At 37.0% G+C, this 21220-nt stretch overlaps 1 long non-coding RNA gene across 1 annotated transcript in view; it reads left to right on the top strand.

The window, feature by feature from the left end:
- Window positions 1-7382, top strand: part of LOC122790083 — a 291592-nt gene extending 284210 nt beyond the window's left edge. The window contains exon 3 of the long non-coding RNA XR_006362919.1: window positions 7186-7382. This is a non-coding gene — a long non-coding RNA (uncharacterized LOC122790083). The remainder of the gene's footprint in view (window positions 1-7185) is intronic.
- The last annotated feature ends 13838 nt before the right edge of the window (window positions 7383-21220 follow it).

The raw sequence follows: 21220 nt of genomic DNA, 5'->3' as shown, positions 1-21220 counted from the left end.
AGCGAAACAATAATAGTTTACAGTAAAAAGAGTGAATTTATTGCATATTCTCTGACCACAATAGCTGAGTTCAAGAAAGGTAAATACAGACATCACAGGGAGGGAGTTAAGGGGATGACAGTATAGATTAGGGTTTTTGGCAGCAATTAGGATGGAAATTTAGGTTTGGGGAGCAGGGAGATGAATTTAAGGCATACAGAACAGGAGGGATATGTAAGGTTAGGTTGCTATCAGGAATTTTAGGTTGATGGAGTGTAAATGGAGATTTATTTTTAGGAGCAGTAGGGGAGTTCATTGACTGGGAGTAGGAGAAGAGTTTTACAGTTTGGGAGATTTCATCCATATTGCCATCAAGGCTCCATCTGGTTCTAATGGTGTGAAATACAGCAACAGGAATGGCACACTTTACCAGAACTGCCCGGGGGTCTGTAATTCACAGGGTACTATTTACAATGTATCCGCATACAATCCAGGCAGCCTCTGTGATTCATACAATCCAAATTATAACAATTTCGTGCATGAGTTATCTGTGTGACAGCTGCATTCACATGAAAATAATAAAAATAATCATATATATGTGTGTGTGTGTGTATTGACATAGGTATCATGCAAGCAAGGAGTAGGCCACATATATGTTGTTCTCTATTTGCTGCTGGTGATGTCATATGTGCGTAGGAGACTTGGTTTATATCACCCTTCCACTATTCCTAGAACATTTAGGTAATGGTGTATAATGTAATTAATGCAGAAACACAAAATATAGTGAATTTTGTGTATGCGTGTGTGTTAGACCTGTTGAGGGATGCACCTTTGCCTAGACCTGCCAACATGGACATTAGATATAGTCCAGACATCTACAGCTTTATCGTATGTTTTTTGCATGTTGAAGAGCCGGTCAATGCGCAAACTAATGGAGCAGCATATCTCTTAGCAATCCAGTTTTTCACAGAATGTCAAGATTTTTGACTCATATTTTTGACCTATTTCTCAAAAATTTCTGGTTTACTGGCAAATCATTGAAGACTGAAGTTAGTTGATTGTGCTATACTCTACAGTACTAGGCACTGATAACCTGATGTTTACCCTGCTAGCATAGTATGGGTTAGTGATAAACCAACTCCTGTATTCAGGCCATAGCTAAAGCCCCTCATGCTCAATGAGCCACTGCAATAATGGTGGTCCCCCAAGTATTGGAACTGTCAGTAATGGTGGTCCACCAAGTATTGGAACTGTCAATAATGGTGGTTCCCCCATGTGGTGGAACTGTCGGTGATGGTACACCCCCCATGTGGTGGAACTGTCAGCGATGGTGGTCCCCCATGTGGTGGAACTGTAAGTTATGGTGGTCCCTCCATGTGGTGGAACTATCAATGATGGTGCCCCCCCATGTGTTGGAACCATCTGTTGTAGTATCCTATGCCTTTTCCATTGAGTAGAATATATTATCAGTAATCCCTAATCTGACCTGTTCTAGAGACTTATATGTCAAAAGCATTCATATCCTGCCCCACTCCCTGACAGATGTGGATGTGATAATGCTTGTCTGTGGCACCTCTGTTCAGAGAGCACATACAATCGGTGTGGAGGGCCTGCAAGAGCAATTTATTCTCCTGGGATAGGAACTTTTCCAAGTGTCGTTTCCCTAAGATGGCTGTGCTAGTACATGTGCACTTGTGAACATAACTGGTCAGACAGATTTGTGTATACTGTAATCCGTAACTAGCTATACCTTATGCCACTGCAGTTTCCTTAATGCTACTGGTAATTTGTAATGGCTAACAGTTTTATAACTATCATTTTTTATTGTAAACATAGCCCCAGCCTCCTTTCCTACCTTTATGCACATTGTTATCAACAGAAATTACTGACTGCCAAATGGCTCAGAGATAGGATGCAGATAATAAAAATAGGGGGAGTTACTTCCATAATGAGACCAATCACCAGTGGAGTACCCCAGGGTTCTGTGCCTGGACCTCCCAGTTTATCTTCTACATTTCTGAAGTAAAAACCAATGCCAAAGGGCTCTGGATGACTAAGTTTGCAGATGATTGCAAGCTAGAAGCAGTCATTGAATCCCCAAATTACTTAAGTATCCTACTGGAAGCACTGTCCTAAATAAATAACTGATGCCAAAATCATGGACTGAAACTAAATGCAAAAAACTGAATTATTGTATTCCTCAGGAAGTCACCTACCAGAAGGAAGTACAATATTAACAATATGACTAAGAGTTGATGCAGTTGTTTAGGATTTGTGAAATTATGTGTACAGTGGCATAACTTTTCATCTTTGTGTCCATTGTTGTAAAAAAAAGTCCTATATTGCACAGTTTATAAACAAAGGGATTGTGTATATATCTAGGAATGTCATTGCTGACATTTACTCAGCCCTCATTAGTCCAGTTATTGAATATAATGTCCCTTTGTCATTTATCTGTCCAGACACATGCAGCAACTGGAACACCCACAGATATACCTTACTGAAAGGATACAAGGCCTAAACAAAATGTCCTAAATGGACCGAATCAAAGCCCTGTCACTATATTCAGTATCCTACAGACTAAGAGTTCACTTGTTTCTGGCATACAAGGAATCATCCACCTATTACTGATAGATTTACTGTACTTCAGCAAGTCAAATGGTATCAGAAAATACTCTGCCTAGGTATCTAAACCTCTTCTGTCACATTGAAGGAACAGTATGGGGGGTGGGTATATCTCGCAGAGAATACCACTGCTATGGAACAGACTACTCATCCATATAAATCAAAGTGCATTCCTGTCCAAATTTAAGCACAACAATGGATGGGAACATTTACCCCAGGACTGTGCCTGTACTACTAATGGAGAGTGCCCACTTCTAAATACTTTATCACATGAGTCCCCTCAAATCTGTAGTATGAAACCAATTATTCTCTTTAGCAGTCATAAATAACCAGCCATAGGATGAACAAGGACAATCTATAACCAAATCAAATAGGTTGAGCACAAAAAGGGAAAATGGATCACATTAAAATGGCCAACAAGAGCAGCTAGACTAGTACTAACCTATGAACCTACGGATGTCCCCTTATTTTGATGCAGTAACTATGCCTCAGCATAAGGCCCCTTTACACAGTACTCGTTGCAGATTTGCTCTGTAGATTCCAACAATAATTCAACAACAAATGTCAGAGTTTCAGAGAAGTAATCTACAACCTATACAAACATCACTAAGATAAGCCACAAAATTGTAGATCAATGCATAAAAATGTGTCATTTTCCGTGTTTCAACCACTGGAGCAATTATGGAAGCAAGAAAAACAAAACTTCTTTTCAACCCCCTGATTGCAGCTGGTTTTGGTGTATTTCTCTGGAAAACAAAAAAATAAAATATTTTGTTACAGTAGCAGACTCTTACAACAGAGAGTCAAGCTACTTTGGTAAAATTATTTTGAGTATAGAAATACATGCAGAAGATATATTAATCACTGTGGAGATAAAGTATTTATACACAGAGATACTTCATATTTTAAGGTTAGAATGGATGAATAATGAACTAATAAATCTTAATTCTGTTATCATTGAAGAAATTCTGGTTATCACTGAGTTATTAGATACAGCCTTTCATAACATTTTTTTTTCTTGTTTGTTTAGACAAATGTGTATATCAGATAAATGGTATAATTCAAGAGTAACTGTATAGTACCTAGTTATGCAAATATGCTTTTAACACATTGGTAAAAAATTGTACATCATTGCAATGAGTTTATTAAGCTAGATACTGTTATATTTTATTGATTATGTTTTCATAATCTAGAAAGGAAATGTTAATATACTTTTGATCTGCTCATAGAATTTCTGAATCCTACTATTCATTTTTTTTGTTTTAGATTTAAAGATCATTTAGGTGAAACAAATTTTTATTTTATATATATCTACAAAAAGGATGATTCAAATATATAAAGCAACTGCAGCTAATTATAAAAATATAACTTGTAATGTGTTAGACTTTAATAGCATGCATGCTGTTAGTTAAAGCTGCATTTTACTGGCCAAGCAACTAGAATACTTAATCTAACTTGTACTACAATGCTAGCTGACAACGATTCATGAGGAAAATATTTTTATCCAGGGAATACCCTGATAAAGTATTAGATAAATGTATTAGAACAGCCTTAGCAAAAAAAAAAAAAAAAAAAAAAAAAAAAAAAAAAAGAGAGAGAAATTAAAATGGGATAGGCTGGAATGGCACAGAATGTCCGTCTCCCTCTCTGGGAAATATTCACTAGATTGCATTACTATGTTATTCATAATAATCTGAGAATCTCACAATCTCTAGGAGGATTTGCCAGTAAATTAGGGGAGAAGCACTATTTTGTAACCAAAAAATGTAATAAGTTAAAGTGTTATTTTGAAAAAGAAGTCGCAATGGTATGTAGAAATACAAGACAGGTACTTAAAGATGTGGTCAATACAGTCAACGCAGGTTTATCTCACATAATCCCATTTTATTTTAATGCAAAAATCATCAACTCTGTTACTTTACTTGTGGATCTGAATATGTGATTTACATTGCAGGATGTAACGTGAAGAACCATTCACATCCATATGAGCATTATTATATTAAGAATAATGACAACTTTAAATGAATTATGTAGACACAAGGAAATATGTACGTATTGGAAAAAATGTGTTTTCTAAAACTGATCATTTGATTAAATATTGTACTGGTGGAGACAGAGGAAACTAAATGAAAAATAATATTACTGGTAAGCCTTATTGGGAGTTACAGACTTGGCCTTGTTTAAATGATACAGCTATCTTTTTAAATAAATGGGATTTTAAACATTACATTTATAACTTCATCAGTGGAACCTAATACCCCAGAATAACTTAAAAAGCACAGATAGTCATAGCTTCAAACTCCTTCTAAAGGAATACCTTACACAACATTAGCTGTGCTCCTGTAATACTCCTGGCTAGTTTCTCTTGCCATCAATCGACTGTTCTTTTCTGCAATATTGTCCTTGTTTTACTTTTAGCAAATGAAAATAACACGATGGTTTATTTTAGCTATGTTATGTACCCGAGTTCATATTGCTCTCTGTAGTGAGGGCTTAGGAAATGTAATATTTTCTGTTTTAATTTCTCTTTTTGTAAATTGTGATTGTAGGCAACTGTTAAAATTTTTGTATATTCTTTGTAAATCTTTGTAATCATTTTTGTAATCTTTTTTGTACTATTGTTATGGAGCTTTTCTCCCAGGATCTCCTGTGAAAATGGGCTACTTGCCCAGATGGATACCAACCTATTAACAAATGTAAATAAATAAATAAACCAGTGACTTGAAATGTGGTGACTGAGTGCTTGATTATTTACGGTGTAGTATGATTTGCTGTAGTTGGAACAGTCTGATACAGTCATTGTCTATTGTGGCATCCTGATAAAAACCCAATGTTTTTCTTTTTTTCTTTTGGTTGTTATCATTATTATTATTATTATTATTGTTATTATTAAATAGTTGTACAGTCTGTCTTGTTACTTGTGTTTTCAATGTACATAGTCATAACTTTTTATTGTGGTGCAACACTAAGGGCATGTCTTACCTATGTATGTAGTATTATGTAGCTAGGTACATGACTCACAAATAAGTGTCCATGAACGGGTCTACTTCATAACATTGACATTTTATAACATTGAATTTCATAACATTGAGACCAGAACATCAAAAATTCAAAACATTGAAAACACAAAACGCTTTGGGAACAAATCTTTAATATTATTTTGGCGTAGCGGTTCCTATCCACTTTCCGTCAGGACATTCTGTATGTGTACCAACACATTCTTGGATTAGATAGAAAATGTAGAAATAATACAAATTATTGGCTTGAGTTGGTTTATAATTGTCTATTGTAGATGCATTTATGTTTAATTTTTGGTGATTTTATTTTCCTGTACTTGGTTAAAATGATATTTATTCTTAATGTATTATAGGGAAATTCAAAATGGAACTAAAACATTGGAAGCAATATTGTACATAATGTAAATAGTGTGTGAAATGTATAATGGTTTTGCAAAACAATAAAAATGATTATTGAAAAAAAAAAAAAAAAAAAAAAAAAAAGAAAACACAAAACGCTGAAAACTCAGAACATTTAAAGTGCGCTTCTTAACACTGAAAACTATAGTGCATATCTAAATAACATCCTCTCCACCTATAACAGCACCTAACTAACAAACAGTGTCTACTACATTTCTGCAGGGGGGCAAGCTGCTCTGCCCCCCACACCCACTGTAAATTAAATATACCAATTCCAAGATCACAAGAGTGGAAAAAAGTTAATTTACTACACCGAGGTTAGAAAATTAACTTTTTCCCACCATAGTGCCATCTTGGAGTTGGTATATTTAATTTAGGGGGGGTGCAGGGGTGCTTGCCCCCCTGCAGAAATGTAGTACAAAGTATGTTTGTTAGTTACATGTTGTTATACGTGGAGAGGGTGTCATTTACATACGCATTGTAGTTTTCACTGTCATGAAGCACACTTTTTAAAGTTCTGAGTTTTCAGTGTTTTGGGATTTAGATGTTTTGGTTTCAGTGTTATGAAATTCAACCTTATGAAATTTCAGTGTTATGAAGTAGACCCCCATGAACACATGACTAAAACTTTGCTGCATCCGTAGCAATTGCATGGATTCTAGAATTCAGAGTTTCAATAGTGGATGAGTGGTAATTGAATATTAAATAGCAACAATTCCCAAGACAGGGTAAAAAACTGAAAAATGGAAAAACCACGACAACTGCTTCGAGACACCAGCAAACCACACCAAACCTTGGAAGTAAATCCTTTAATACACACCGACTAAGCGCTTTCACCAAATAATTGGCTTCCTCAGAGTCAGTGTTACAAAGAAAACACAAGCCTTTTATACATTAATCATAATGACATCACATGCTCATTCAATTAAATCAAATTGAACAATAATGATTATCCCCCCTGTTATTAAAAACACTAATTCTTTTCTTGAAAAACCTATCTTGCTCTCAAATAATTTAAAATAACCTTGAATATTGCTGTATGCTATAAAAGGCAAGAGTGCCATTTTTGAAATAAGGGTTTGTACCACAACTTTGAAAATCCACTTTACTGATATTATATTTGTAGCATATGCATGCAGTCATTTTGTTTCTTTTCATTCTGCAGGCCCAGTTGTGGAAGAAGACGATAAAGAGGAAGAAGTGAGATTACTATCATGTTGTGCTGCACTGGCAGATCATTTGGGCACTGCTTCAGTAATGGCCATGAGCTCTGCCTCTCAGCTGCCATAGGAGTTAACTTTCATTTGTTGCACATTTGTTACCATTGAAGGAAATTTATCATGCTTGCCTTATTAAATAGGTAAAACAAGAAACAATTTTATGCCATCTGCTGACTTCATTACAAAGGTTGCAAATATTTTTATCAATAACTATTTCTAGTATTTTCCAAATAGAAAGGGGTTATAGATGTTTTAAAAACACATAGGTATAGCCCCAATGCACTCATTGCATTACTTTCTAATAACTGGCACAGATCTTTGCCCGTTACGTCTGTTGCTAGAAGCCAAGCTAAGCTTATGCATTTCCTATTGTTTTCAGTGTCATTTCTTTTATTTCTATGCTCATGTCATTCATCTATGCATTGTGGCTCCTATGACAGTTTATTTTCCCAGTTCAGTGTCTAGTATAAAGTAAGAAAAATAGTTTCAATTGCCTCAGTCTGTATTATTGTCACCATACAAATCTGTGACCTCTGAGTTGGCTCCCAATCTCCTAAACAGCAATTAAAAGCTGCAGCAGAAATTATTGAAACGCAACACTAAAATAAAAGTCTGGGTATATGAGCAGTATTGAGCTAATGACAACTATTAATGATCAAAGTGTCAATGCTTCAGTTCTGACTTAAAACATTTGCAGTTGTGATATGATTGCAGTGATGCTACATTGCTATGGCAGAGACAGGGATTTTATATCATGCTGGTACGTTAAAAAGGGATCATCTTAATGGGTAAGAGTGTTCTTCCAGGGATCACATCAGTCACCCTGCTAGACAGGGTTCCAGGGAAGTAAATAGTGTGGGAAGAAACAACCAGGGAATTGTTATGGCTAGGCGTATATAGGCCCTAGGGTCGATAGCCTAGTACCAACCTATGAACCTATGAGTACCTGCTGTTGATTGTAGATATAATGGGGCCAGATAGATTCGATTGGTAAAAATACTTCTTCATACAGAATGGTTTGACAAAAAGAATGGCCTTCTAAATTGGTTTTCAGGGAGAAGAAACAATGTACTTTAATGATATGCACATAGTAGCTTAAACAGATTTACTAAGCTGACTGTGAAAAAGACCTACATTCAACAAAAATAGTCCCAAAAATAATAATAAAAAAATGCTATCCATTCAGTGACCTGGTGAAATGTAAACTAACTTCCACTTGTCACGTACCGAGGTGATGCAGGTTGTAGTAGCACTGTGTATCATCATATTAATGCATACACCATTTTCATTTCCTCACAATACCTGTGGCCAACACCCCTCCAGGTCATACCAAACATTTATCTTCCTGAAAGCACCATTATAAGGGCCCTTTTGGCACTTGCTGAGCTATTCAAGAAGGACATACAGCAAAATCTTGCTCTCCTTTAGAAACCATCCTAATCTCCCAAATCTCCTCTGAAAATGATATCGCTTTCACAGGGAATAAAATGGTTGCACAGGAACTCTGCTTTTACCTAACTATCTGAATTGTGGGTAACACAATGTGCTTATTCCTGCAGATCTCCAGCATAAGCTTGATGTCACATGCTATCAATGATGGGCACAAATGCAAGATAGCAAAATAAAGTAATTCATATGTATTCATGTATCTTGATCTAATTGGCCTATGCGCATTAAAATAGGTATAAAATCATGTTGTTTTGTATGGTACAACCATTTTGTATACTAGGTTGCACATTTTGGGAAAGCTATAATGTATATGTGTGAAGCAGTATTAAGAAGAATAGCTTCACCTTCTGTATATATAGGCAGCTCTCAGGGGGTAAACAATGCTCTAAAAATGTATAGTTGGCTGTTTTTTTCTACATTAGTTTCACTAAGTAGCCTTGAAAAGAAATTAAATTAAAAAGGGATAGAAATATGAATGTGTGCTCCTATGTAAGAATACTACATGCAGATTGCAATGGTAAAATGACAGCCCGTGATATCAGGGCGTCATTTTCCTGTACATGCTTACCGTTATTTTTGGTGATGCTATGGCTTGCATTATCTATACGGTGACCCAAAGAGGTTGCTGTGAAAGTCTGTGTTTTAATCACCTTTTCTAAATTATCACTTAAGACAATCACACATACATTAAGTTCATTTACACATATTATATGTGACATAGGTTTTCTTTCTTTACAGAAAACTCTCATGTAGTCCAACATTACATAAATTGCCCAACTATTGCCTTCCCATAAACCTCACTGTTGCTTCTAAGCATCAATTTGCATGAATTGTTCCCATAAATTCCATTTATTTCTATGTAATTTCTTCTTTCCCTTTTTTAAAGATCCAATTTACTGTGTCTAGACAATTCAGACCCTATGTCCCAACTCAAAAGCATTATTTCCTTAGTTACAGACATCCCCCCCCCCCCCATATTTCTAACAGTGTATTCTGTAGGGATTATTTTTTTTTAATCTGCCATCTCATTACACTCCCACAAAATATTTTCTTAGTTATGACAAATAACAAATGCAATGATCAAGCAGAAGAAAACACCAATAAACTCCAAAATCCACTAAAGTGAAAGCCAGTAGGAAAGGAATTATCATAAATTCGGACACCAAAAATAAGTGCAAAAATGTCTTTATTCACCGCTTTCATCTATCAGATTTTAGACTTCATCAGAAATACTACAGCATTCATACTACATACTTTTATTCAAGTTCTTACCCAATAATTTTTCCAATAACCTATTATATCATCAGTTACTGTGTAGCTACCCAAAAAGAATGACAAACCTAAGGGAACATGCAAATGTAATTCTTGCTCTGTATGCTGACTCATTTACAAAGGACCTTATATATGTTGTTCACATATTAACAAGAACTTTACTTGTTATGAAAGTTTTAATTGTCAGTCTAAAGGTGTAGTGTATGCAGGTATTTGCAGGCATTTTAAATTTGTATGACCACAAGGTCTTTACACAGACTAAATAGCATTTGTATGCTATTAAAGTTAAGATGTGAAAAATGCATTATACAAACATTCTGAAGTGTAAGTTTCTAAATGTCTACAGATGGATTTGATAGGAGGTGACTTCAAAAATAGATTAGAACAAAAGGAAGGTGAATGACACAAACTGATTGCAGACTGCCATCCAGGTGTCAGTGAAGATATCAACATTCAATTTTTTTTAAAGAACATGAGATAATTGTTACTAACATAATTTTTGATCTAATTAGATTATTTGGAAATGTTTTTATTCGGTAAAGACTTGAATAAAAGAATGTAGTATGAATGCTGTAGTATTTCTGATGAAGTAACATTTGAAAGACTAAAGTGGTGAATAAATACATTTTTTTGCTTATTTTTGGTGTCCAAATTTATGGTAGTTCTTCTCCTACTGGCTTACACGTGAGTGGATTTTGGAGTTTATTGGTGTTTCTTCTACTAGATCATTGTATTTATTTGTCATAACTAAGAAAATATTTTGTGCCTGAATTTATGTTCTTAGTTTCCTGCCTTTTCCCCACCAATTAGTGTATCACACATCCAACATTTAGTATTTACTTAAGGTAAATGTCTTTGATGTTTGACTGCGGTATAAAATGCCTATGCAAACACTTCCAAGCAAAAATCCTACACTTTGTGGACATTGTTGCACACCTGGGACCAGTACTTATGTCCTCCTATTATTCCCCTGTAAACTGCTTTTCCATCTCTCTTCCCAATCTTTTCTAACCTTCTCAGACTGATTCTTATAGTTATCATACAATACTGTGTATGCCCTACTAAGCATCCCCTTTTTTACATCAGCTTCTGTTCCAGAAATCATTAAAAAATACTCCAGCAAAGCAGGTCTTTCTCTCACAACGTCTCTAAATCTTACTCTTTGCCTATACTCTAATATCAATCCCTGGTGAGGAAGGCAATCTCTAACCTGCAGTCCAAAATTCTTCTGGGCCTCATCCCACTTTAGTACCTTTCCCTCTCTAGTTATTTACTCCAAATACCTTGATTCTTTTGCAAGTTCTCTTCAGCAAATTTCAGCCCCTACTTGCATATTTTCTGTACTCCTACTTGCAATTATCCCACCTGGCAAAACTTCCTTTCCTTTCTCTATTCTGTTGTTGGCTTAGTTCTTATACCTTCTGCAACTTTATAATATTCTTTATGGTTGCTAATCTCCTCAAGGATTTGCAGGTCTACACATTTGCATCCTCATCGCTGTACTAGTGTAAAGCTGTATTACTGGCAGCAGGGATGAATGCATTAACATGGATATTTACTGGTTGGGCCAACCAATGGGAGAAGTCCCTTGGAGAATGCATATGCATCAATGTGTGGCAAGTAAACATGATCTATGCAGTCCCATCTCTCTCCATATAGCTGTACTATTGTATATATCCCCATACTCCTCCTGTGGCAGTGAGAAAAAAACATCTGTGTGGAAGAATATGGATTCACTATTTGGAAGACTCTGAATTGGTGGAAGAACTGACAGACTGACTCATATAGCTGTCCCATGGGGTATAGTATTATACAACTAGGTTTACCCCTTCATCTGGATCTGTCATCAACCACTCCCTACATTATATATTCTGAATCTCTGAATTATGAATTAATAGGTGTCTGCATGTCCAGAGGATGAAGTGGTTGACAGAAGCTTGACAATTTCAACCCTGTTTGAAAATGTTATCTTTCTAGAGGTACACAGGACAAAAGGGCAATGTAAGATGGTGCGTGAAAGTGTGGACCAGCGATTAAGGTGCATGTATAGCAAACACTCATCACATGAGGGTGCTGTAGGTAGTGCTGCAACTGCACATTAACTCAGTCATTCTAGTGGAAATGGACCGCATTTTGTTGATTCATCTGTGAGTTTTTATATATGGCTAAACTGTTCCGTCTGTATAAGGAGGTTGCAGAAATATTTAGAGAGAATTTAAAATTATGACAATATAAATACATAGTATACAAAGAACAATTAATGTCTCTTTAGCAATACCATATGGAGGTCAAATATATTTACAGAGGTGTTGTCCATAATATAGCTTTTAAAATGAAATCTTTCCATAGCTTCTATGTAGCATATTTTTGAATTATTAATACAAGTATGGGCAAATTACATTAGCTGCCTGGATCATTAATAGGATATAACTATGGCAACACCTTTAGGCCTTCAGTAGAGTCACAAGCATGTAAGACATGCTATTCCATTCTAAGTCAATGGCACATTCCATAGCAGCTGAGAAGATGGACATAGTGAGGTCACCTGGGTGGAACAAGCTGATGGATGCAGGGGGGTCTTTGGTGTCTGCGTAATAGGACAGTGGTAAAGACAGTATCACTGCTGGAGTGGACACTGGCCCCAGGGCAAACCCACCTGCACATCATGTTACTGGAGGATGCACCTGTATTCAAGAGATTTCTGTATAACAGCACTGCACATATAAATTATCAGTTGAGCACAGCATATGCTGATTATATATTATTATAAGATAATCAAGTATCCAGCACAATCAGGACAACAGAAATCGTAGGTTTGGGTTGTATAGAACAGCTTGCGTGAAGACTCTTAGGATGCATGCCACAGGAACAATGTTTTATCAAAGGTTTTAATACACACTCCAGTGTGCTTTTTTGTGTATTCCCAAGTCAGGAAAGTGCTATGCTGAGAGTTGTAAAGACTGAGGCAGGACAGCAAACTGTTAGCACCAGCTCCATGGCTGAAGATGATGAGACAGATACTTGAGAACGGTTTGATGACACGGTGGCACTGCCTGAGTCCATCCTGGGTGAGCATCCATTTGCAGTACAGTGTGATGGTTTGACCTGTATTACACATGAATGTGACATTCTGCAGTCTGTCAGGTGCTAATGTTAGAGGGGCACCCAGAGGATGCGCAGCATGTTTCCTCACAAGCATATTATGCACAACAGATGTTTCCATGTTGCTCTGGTGCAGATTAGCACACTGCATGTGAAGTAGGTATACCTATCATTGCACAGGTAAGCTCAATACATTCATGTGCCACAAATGTACCTTAAATTATAGCTGGCACATAGGATTAATTAGCTGATGTACTAATTTTCATCCAAGCACAATTTGCTCCAGACCAGCATGGGACTGAGTTCTATACTGCATGGCATTCAAAAGGACAGTATCCACCTCTGGCAGTAGCACCATGACAACATGAAGTCTCGGGATGATGCACTCACTCCTCTTACGAAGTCTGCAGTAGCACACATTGCTTCTGTTCTCATCGCACTGTGGGTGATTGTCTGCACTGTCACCGTCAGTACTGGCACTGCTGTCCAGGCTGAGGTAGGATATGTGTGAGAGGAGGAGGTGTATGTGTCATTCAAAGTACACACTCTACGCTGGTAACTAGAAGGATATGTTAGTCTACTTCTCAACATTATGTATTACCTAAATACCCACATCCACTTGCTGGCCACTTCATGAATGGAGTCCATTTAAATCATGGTCTTAGAGTTGCATACGATTCCTGCCAAGAGGACTCCAAATCCTAGTGTAAATTGGCCAGTAAAATAACCCAAAACCATATTCATACAGTGTCAACATCCATGCCATTATAGGACAAAACAATTCCTGATAAGAATACACATCACCTCAAGACCCCAGTCTCTGCCTACAGTGACAGGCTGCCCCCACCTAGTTTGTGTTTGTAGCCATATGTCATTACATTCCTAGCCAGCTGTGCACATATTGATGGTGACTGTGACCTGCTTTATCCTTTCAATTGTGTGGTGTATGCAAGATGATCTGATGCACCAACTAGTACAACCCCCAGATTAACACTGCATGCATCATGTTTTTATTTATTTTTTTCTGTTTGGGGTTGGTCTGTTATTGAATAGTCATCTGGGCACATAAGTGTTGACTGGATGCTTCCCATTTTTCCTTCACTGCATCTCTTGCACTCATTGCTGTCTTGGGTTGGTTTTGCCGCCTCTGATTAGTGATGCACTCTCTTTGAAAAATGATGTTACTACACTTTCCCTGCCGGATGATTATGTACATGGTCTGAACATATCAGACTCCAGGGGATGCCTGTATGCATGGTCAATACATACCAAAATACAGGGGATGCCCAGCATGTTTCTCACAATGCACATTATGCAGTAGGCAACATAACAGGAACACCATGCAAGCTGTAAGTTTTACTGGAGTCCCCCCACCCCCCCACAAGTTACGTCAAGGCAGTGCAGGTGTGCTATTAGCAGGCCAAACAAATGCCCTATGATAGTGAGGGATTGTGCATGTGTAGTTTTATACTGTAGATAGGTAGTATACAGGATATTAAATGTGCCCTATTGGGTTCCATACAAGTGTCTTCATTGATGCCTCCAGGGGGTATTGAAAATCCTCTACAACAGTCTGCCTATATATGTTGAATGTTTAATACATTTAGGCATACTGCCAAATTCATAATCATGAACCAAAGAAACTGCACTTTCTAACAAAATAGCCCTGCTGAATTTGACTATGCAGGAAATAGTGATTAGCTGACATGCCTTATATGTGAATCATGCATACTTGTCTAGGTTCTGTGCAGACACACTAGTTGTGAATAAATGTACATCACAAAGTACCTCGAAATTCATGGACTGGTCACCTTTTGGGAAATTAATGGGCTTCCCCACTACACACACAATTTTTAGTACCTACTGCTTCAGCCAGAAAGCATAAATGACATATTTTAGCAAGAGTACATGGTCTAAGCTCTCATGGTGTGTACACCGTCTAAGCTTCTGTGGTGTGCTGCCAAGCCTTGAATGCCCCTCAATATGGTGAAGCATTCGAACAACCAGTCCCCAAACAGCAAGAAATCCACCAAAACCTCCAAAAAATCAGCAGCACAACACAAGATGGATAGCTGTGGCAGAAAGGTAACACAATTGATAAAATCAAGTCCTGGTTTATTAAGAGGTAAGCGCTTTCATCGTGATCCACACTGCTTCTTCAGACACCAGATTACAACAGACAATTTACATTTATACACTCCAAACAATTAAAGTGAAACAATTGTCTGTATGTATTTGTTTTTAGTAGTACCTCTAATTATAGGGAGGGTTGCTTTTGCTTTCAGTCATTTTTGGAGGGATTTTCTTTCCAGTCTTTTAGGATAATTAATTTTATTGCAGTGTATAAATGTAAATTGTTGGTTGTAGTCTGGTGTCTGAAGAAGCAGTGTGGATCACTGTAAAAGCGCTTACCTCTTAATAAACTAGGACTTGATTTTATCAATTGTATGCTACCTTTCTGCCACAGTATCCATCTTGAGTTGTGATGGTGAAGTATTATAAAACACGTTTTAAGTATTCCAGAGTCAGAAACCTTTGAAATATCCAGCGTGACTCTTGATACTCTCTGAATTGTCCCATTAGCTAGTGTAGGAAAAACTATACATTCCATGATCTCATTACTGCATACATACAGAATCTCAAGGACACTGTTACACTACACCAAAAATACACTGTGATAAAAATATGTGGTCATAGCAGCTGAGCACATCTTCTCCAATATGCACTTCCCAGCTACATGAATCTCTCTCTCTCTAGTCCCTCATAGTGAAAATAGATAGATACCACATTACATGGCTAACCATTATGATCTCACAAAGTCACAAGACAACAAATAAGTAAAGTGAGAAAACATCAGTTTTAATTTGACTTTACATAGTAAATGGACTTTCTATGCCCTTTCTATAACTCTTTACATAGTCAGAAATAACACTACCTTTCTTTATTGATCTGATTTAGAAGTGGAGTCTTTGGAGAATCCTGTTGAATATACCCTCTTATAGAAAAATGTATCACTCGATTTTCATTTATTATTGGAATTATTTGACCTCTTTTTTTGTAGATGGGTATGTGAATTGTTCCTTGTACTCTTTAGAGTCTCAGCTGATCACAATACAATGTTAAAATATAGATAATCTTCAGGAAATATGTTGAATTATACCTGAACTACTGCAGCAATAACAAGGTGCAATATGCAAATTGTGCTTAACAGATTTGAACAGTAACTAGAAGAAAAAACATGATTTTTTTGCTTGCTCCCACAAGAATACCTTTCCGTATGTAAAAGATATGCAAGACGTCTCACTTTGAACGAGTTAAAGCTTGCCTGGTACTTGACTGTTTTCATTTTCTCCATTTGGAGCATCCCCATGGATTTCTTTTACAGTGTACATTGTATTTTGTTTTCCTGATTTCCCCCTTATTTCCATAACTGTATGGCATCCTTCTTTTATTTTCATTTACAGTGTGACACATACTGATTTAAACTATACAGCTGCTTTCTTGTACTATACTCCACTACTATTTGAAAACTGTGCAGATATAAAGCATGTAGTATATACTAATGGATGTAAGTTTGCATCTTACAGTTCATACAAAAATTATTTAATGCAGATTTTTGCTTCCAAAAGAATTGTTTCCAAAAAAAAACTATTAATTCATTCTATAATGTAGTATAGCTCAAAAGTAGAATGCTCTATTATATACTTTATATATTTTTTATTTATACAGCAGAGTTCTAGCAGCTTTAAACATAAGAAAGTAATTCATGACATTTATGAAGGATTCTAGAGCAGTAAAGCTTAAGATCTAATTGGACCCAAAATAAACCTATGGAAAACTATCCTCTAGGGCTCAGAGCAGAAAGTAATTGTGGGGAATGTAATGCCTGTTTGCTTTGGAGATTCAAAGCTGCTTTTATATACTGCAGGATATGAAGTCAGACGTCAACAATGGCAGACAATGACTTGGCTCAGGCAATAATTCCCATCTGAATACTTTGAAATACAGATTCCACTACATATAGAAGTAAAGCCATTTGTACTAGCAATAGTTAAATATTCTCAATCTGAAATCATTACTGGCAATTCACGTAGTGGTGTCATACAAAATAAGACTTGGAAAAGGCAAACAAAAGACAATAAAATGCTGCAAGTGATCATTTGTCTTTTATTTTTTTCCCTTAAGCCAACAATGTCAGTGGACCATTTGCCAAGCAGTCTATGAATGACATTTACAGCTGACAAATAGTCTGCTGAATGCAAACTTCAAAACAAATGGAAAATATCACATGGTGCTGCACACCTTGTGAAGGCTGTTGAGAAAGATAACTTAAGGTTCTGGTACTTGTTATACACTGCAGGAGGACCAGCTTGCATTCATTTATTACATGCTCTCCCTCTGATACAAACCTACATTTCTCAGGATAATATATTATATGATAATGGTGCTCATGAGGAATTGTCCTATTATTTCTCTTTTATACAGCAGATGTTTATAGAAAATTATTAATGAATTACTTTTTGAGTTTAACAATTCACATAAAGGATCTTTTTATACTTGCTAAAACTCCTAATGCTCAGACATTTACAGGAATGTTTTCGCTTTAATGAAAGCCTTTTACATGTCACAAAGAGCATGCAGTTCTTAAGAGAAGACGAAGTTCATAAACCACAATACTTTACTAAGCAATGATTTTGCCTTTTGACAAAGGTCAAAAGTCAACCTTATAACCCACTTTAAGGATGTTGTTTTACTTTATTTTGTTTTAAAGCTTCTCTAATGGATTGTTAGATTCCATACAGCAGGGCTTCATTAACTTTTTTTCCCGGTACTACTGACTAGGCAGGTGACCTATGACCAGGGGCAGCTCGTGCTATCGGACTGCAGCCCTCCCACCTAGAAACAAAATAAATATGTGAAACATAAAATTAAAAAAAAATCTATTTTTTATGAGTACCGGAACTTCCACTCATGCACAGACACAATCAGACTGCCCCGCAGATGCCCAGGAATCTGTGCGAACTCTGACTGCCTGAGTCAGCAGTCCAGATACAGGGAAGGTATTTTTTGCCCCGCAGATGCCCAGGAATCTGTGCGGTAGATGACCCCACAGAACAGAGGAGCTCCGGACTGCTTGATCTGCAGACAGGACCAATCAGGAGAGAGGTAAGTTGAGTTTTAAGCTCTTGCAGGGAAGCGTTGAAGTCGAGCACTGGATTGGAGCTTCCAGACAATGGAGTTGGACCTTGTGTGAGGAGGTTTGCTGCTTCAATCAGGACAGATGTAAGCTGAGTTTTAAGCTCTTGCAGGGAAGGTTTGCTGTTTCGAGTGATTCCAGACCCATTTACAGGTAGGTAGGTGTGTGTGTGTGTGTGTGTGTGTGTGTGTGTGTGTGTGTGTGTGTGTGTGTGCGCATGTGCGTGTGTGTGTGAAATGCCCCTGTTAACACATAGTGGTGGGTAGATACACTCAGGCTTGAGCCCTGTACCTTGGGTTCAGGTGGCAAGGACCTGAATTCCCTACCCACCACTATTTGTAAAAAAATGCAGATTTTTGCCTCATATTTGTTCTGTTCCTCATAAAATCTGTGGTTTCTGTATCTTCATTTTTCCTTGCAAAAATTTGTAGTGCAGTGGTGCACTGGTAGCATTGTTGCCTGACAGCTACAGGTTCTCTGGTTTGATTCTTGGCTGGGGTGCCTTCTGTGTGGAGTCTGCATGTCCTCCCATCCCTTACAAAGATGTGTCTGGAGTGTTTCTTCCTGCTCTGCTGAAAAATGGCTTTGTTTTGTTCCAAGTCAGACTAGTTTCCTGGTTAACAAATGTTTAAAATCAACAGGCATTTGAATTTCAGACTTCATATTCTTCAGAAAGTACATGGTAAAACAAAACCTTTTATTCTAGCAATTGTCTAAGTTTATAACATGGATATTTGAAATTTGCCCATATTTTTGGGACTGTATTTCCCCATTATTGGCCTCATCCAGGTATTTTGTGCCAAGGTTGAGTGCTATGGTGAGAACTAAATTCACTGAATGTTTGGGGGCTGTATTCCCCCCATTACTGGCTTTTTCTACATGTTTTTTGCTAAGAGGTTGAGATCTATGGTGAGAACTGAATTCACTGAATATGTTTGGCAGCTGTATTCACACATTATTGGCTTTTTTCAGGTGTTTTTTGCTAAGAGGTCAACAGCTATGGTGAGAACTGAATTTACTAAATTGTAGCAATTTAAGTTTGTCTTCCTCTGTTTCAGCTGATATGGCATAGTGGTATGTTTCTCTGACTGTTTTGCACAGGATCCCCTGGGTTCAAGACGTGGCAGTGAAATGTATGGTGGTAACACAGCATTTTATTCTAGCAACTTTCCAACATTATACAAGCAATGTTTAAAATGTGTCCCTGGTTTTTGTCCTTTTGTCCACCCCCCCCCAATAAATGTTGGCTTTTTCCAGATTTCTTGTGTTGCAAAGTTCAGAGATACAGCTGAGTGTCGAGTAGATTTTACAAGGAGCTGAAAGCAGCAGAGGAACAAAAGTTTAGTACTGCTTATGCTAAGTCTGCTTGCATTGTTAGTAGTAGCACAACAGGTAGTGTACTTGCTTTTGATGCAGAAGGCTGTGGGTTCTACTCCCACAGTAGGTAGATGCATTGCTGATACTGTACTGTGCTGTAAAGTGGGTGGATGCTGCAGTCCTTTTTGGCAAAGATATACCTAGTAACTATGAACCTGTTATCAGTTTGCCATCCATTCCCTATTGCGGTATTACTAGCTTATCGTTTATTTAATGCATGCAACATAGGCAATTTATTCTTCAAGGGCAACAGGCACTTTATTTGTAGATGAAATTATGATATATAAAGTTTGCTAGCAGCAACCTCTAATTAGTTACAGATTTCTTTAATGTGGATTTTACTACTTCAGAGATTGTGCATATTTACTGATACTTGTGGACTATAGACTGTTGAGAAGACTTTTTATGACGAAAATGTTCTGAATTGGGCAGTTTTGTCATTGGTGCATGCATTTTGTTTCATTGTTTACTGGAAAATGTTCAAAACAATACATTTAAAATGCCCTCTAACAACTGTACTGTATTGTATAAGGAATATAATGTAATACAGTCAGGAAGGTGTAGCAAACAGCATCTGTATGTTTCATGTTCAAGGGGCCTATGATTTTGAAAACAGCCCAAAGTTAATCTTTATCTGCCACTGGCAAAATGTATTTTCTTTGAATGTGGGTTTCAACGTTGTTTCAATGCATGCGAGTTTCAAGGGCAGAGAAGTTTTAATGCTAAGTCTATTTTCATTGTGAGACTGCATTGCTTTGTTTAACAGATATACCTATTAGGGTTTGTGCTGTAAAATGCAAAATAAAACTTTCAAATGAAATCTAAATCATCGCAGAAGTAAAGCAGTATGCACATTACAGTGTTTATGGTAAATGGGGCAAAATAACCAAGGAATGGGATATTGGAATGGCTGCAGGGGGAGGCTCCATTCGACCATGATTTTGTGAGGGGGGGGAAGGGTAGCACTCAGACAGCCCCGGTTGAAGTATACCTCTCAGTTGTCCATATTTTTGCAGAATAAATAGATACTTGCTTCTTATTTTTGGTTTGTTCCTCATAAAATTTGTGGTTTTCTAGCAAATCATTTAGGAATGAAGTCACTAAATGACAAACATTGAGTTTCAGACATCATAACCTTCAGAAAAATGCATGGTAATGCAAGACCTGTTACTCTATCAACTGTTTTAAGTTTATACAAGAGCAATTTTTAGTAGTGTTTGTATGTTCCCCCAATATATTTGGCCTTGTCCAGATTTCCAAGAGGTTGAGAGGTATGTGTGCTTTGTAGAATTAGGAATATCCAAACCTCTCAATTGTCCCCAATTTTGGCTCAAAATGTTGTTCTCCCCTAATAATCCCTCCTCAAAATGGCAATTTTGGAAGAAAATGTGGAGGGTTTACAACTGTAATGATCAGAGTTATAGATTACTTTTATTTCAGAAATGCATGTAGATGCTCTTATTTTGTTAGCTGCTCAAATTAAGTGTTAATATTAAAAAGGTGTCCCTTTTTTGACAGGTTCCCAGCTGTATTGTGTGGCAACTTTATATTTTTGCATCACATTTTTGGTCTGTTTTTCATAA

This window comes from Protopterus annectens, chromosome 15.part0, assembly GCF_019279795.1.
Source record: "Protopterus annectens isolate FY-2018-M chromosome 15.part0, PAN1.0, whole genome shotgun sequence".
Taxonomy (NCBI): Eukaryota; Metazoa; Chordata; order Ceratodontiformes; family Protopteridae; genus Protopterus; species Protopterus annectens.
The sequence above is the reverse complement of the archived record's forward strand: the minus strand, read 5'-3'. Positions and strand labels throughout refer to the sequence as shown.